Source organism: Sorex fumeus, unplaced genomic scaffold (genome assembly GCF_029834395.1).
Source record: "Sorex fumeus unplaced genomic scaffold, SorFum_2.1 ptg000014l, whole genome shotgun sequence".
Taxonomy (NCBI): domain Eukaryota; kingdom Metazoa; phylum Chordata; class Mammalia; order Eulipotyphla; family Soricidae; genus Sorex; species Sorex fumeus.
The window spans coordinates 11382949-11385566 of record NW_026606071.1 but is presented as its reverse complement, the minus strand read 5'-3'; the positions used below and the strand labels follow the sequence as shown (position 1 = coordinate 11385566).

Below are 2618 nucleotides of genomic sequence, written 5' to 3'. Positions count from 1 at the left end.
ATTTAGTGTGTACTGTGGTGTATCTAATAGGCTGAAAAGAGAGTTTTTGGGGTCTCTTAAAAAAGAAACAAAAGTGGCTCTTAACTATGTGTAGTGTGGAAAATCAAATCCTGACCCTTCTGTGATTAACAGACAAAAGATTGATGGACAGGATACAAATTCTTCCTTAGAGAAAATGGGACCAAAATTATGAGGAGAGGTAACCCTCAAAATGGCTGATCTAATCTTAGCTACTTAATGTTAGAAAAACACACCAAATGTTGTAGTATTATTCGTTCTGCTGCATTTTATTTCAAGCCACAAGTCTCTTTGGAAGATAGATCATGCAGCACGTGACTTAAAAATAAAATCAGAGTCTATATATAGTGTTCTCACATACAGAAATAGAATTGCTGAATTCTCCCATTACATAAAAAGCACCAATCTTTGTAATCGATGAACTGGTACCATTTACCAGGTACCACTTGCTGAAGTCTGAGTTGTACACCAACCCATTGATTTCATCACAACTTTCTTCCACGTAGAATAACGGATTTCACTTTCCTCAGCATTGATCTGGTGTTCGAAACAGTCCACAGTAACTGCTGACAAATCCTCAGGGTTAAGGCTCCACATGCCACTCCTTCTGCAGCACTCTCTGCCATGGCAGCTCCCAGGGCAGTTGTTTCAGGCATGGAGGGCTTCACTACTGGAATATACAGAATATCTGCTTGTAGTTGCATAAGAATTTCATTGTTGGTCATTGCTCCATCTACCTGCAAATGACTGAGTGGAATTCCACAGTTGCAGTTCATGGCATACAAAATCTCTGGTGTTTGGAAACAGTTTCTAATGCAGCGAAAGCAACGTGGCACTTATTGGTAAATTGAGTGAGCCCATAGATGATCCCTTTTGCACTGGGCTCCCAATAAGGTGCATGTAACCCTGAAAATGCTGGCACAAAGTAGCAGCCATAAGAAGTACCTACTTCTTTAGCAAGTTTTTCAATTTCATCTGAAGTATTTATAATCCCAAGGTTGTCTCTTAACCAGCTAATAACAGCGCCAGCTATGGCGACAGACTCTTCCAATGCATAATATACTGGTTTGTCTCTACCAAGTTTGTAAGCAACTGTGGTTAGTAGGCCATGTTCAGAAAATACACACTTACATAGTAAGAAACATCCAGTTCCATACGTGTTTTTGGCTTGTCCATCCTGGAAACACATCTGTCCCACCAATGCAGCAGACTGGTCTCCCAAACACCCAGATATCGGCACACCTTCCAAGGCTCCAGCTTTCATTAAGCCATAAATCTCAGAAGAACTCCGGACATTTGGGAGCATTTTCTGTGGAACTCAAAAAAACTCGCAAAGCTCTTTATTCCAATCCAAAGAGTGAATGTTGAAAAGCATTGTCCGACTTGAATTTGTTACATCCGTGCAATGGACGTCTCCATTCACTCCTCCTGTCAAACACCAAATAAGCCAGGAGTCGATAGTCCCAAATAGTGCTCTATCTTCCTGTACAGCCTTCTGAACAGTTTCCACATTGTCTAGATGCCAGCGAAATTTCACAGCACTGAAGTAAGTGCTAAGTGGAAGGCCAGTCTTGGACTTGATAAAGTTATTATTTCCTGGAATTCTTTTACTGAGACTTTCAACTGTAGACTGCGTTCTTAGGTCAAGCCACACCACAGAATTGTAGAGCGGTTTTCCAGTCACTTTGTTCCAGACTAAGGTTGTTGTCCTCTGGTTACTGACACGGATCGCTTTTATGTTGGAAATCTCAACATTGAGCTGTCCGAGTTTCTCACACGTTTTCTCTATACATTCTAGACAGACTGAAGAATTTCCTTAGGATCTTGTTCTACCCATACTTCTTTTGGGAACTCTTGTTTTATTTCTACTTGATGATGACTAAGCAGCTCAGCTGCTTTTGAATTGAAAACCCAAAATCGCGTAGAGTTGGTGACTTGGTCCACTGCTCCCACCAAAGGGCCCAAAACAGCTTTCTTCTGTGCTGCCATGAAACCGGGTCGGCTGGCAGGCGCAGTCCGTATCCCTGGTGACTGCGACAAGTGAGGGAGAGGCCGGCTCTCTGGAGGGCGAGGTGGTGGCAACCGCAGAACCGACCCCTAGCCTTTTAAGTCATAAGTCTAAGATTCATTTATAGGAAATAGGACAAAAGAATGTGTTCAATTATACCATAAGTAGATCATCTACAGAATTTTAAACTGGAAAAGTTCAAACTGAGAAGAAAAACTATTTTTTTAAAATACAGTCTGAAGTTGATGAAAGTCATCCATGGTGTTATTTTTCTGATTCTGAGTCGTTGACCATGATAAGTATACTATACAGTTGTGATAGCATTGTCCTCCCATTGTTCATCAATTTGCTTAAACGGGGACCAGTAACGTCTCCACTGTGAGACTTGTTGTTGCTGTTTTTGGCATAACAAATACTCCAGGGGAGCTCGTTAGGCTCTTCCATGAGGGTAGGAGACTCTCGGTAGCTTGCCAGGCTCTTTAAGAGGGATGAAGGAATCGAACCCGGGTCAGCCATGTGCAATGAAAATGCCCTACCCGCTGTGCTACCACTGCAGCCCACGGTTATGCTAGGAGCAAGATAAATTATAAGA

The 2618-nt window shown here is 42.1% G+C and overlaps 1 pseudogene; it reads right to left on the bottom strand.

The window, feature by feature from the left end:
• Window positions 1-368: 368 nt before the first annotated feature.
• LOC130021101 (glycerol kinase-like) lies at window positions 369-2007 on the bottom strand (annotated as a pseudogene).
• Window positions 2008-2618: the final 611 nt, after the last annotated feature.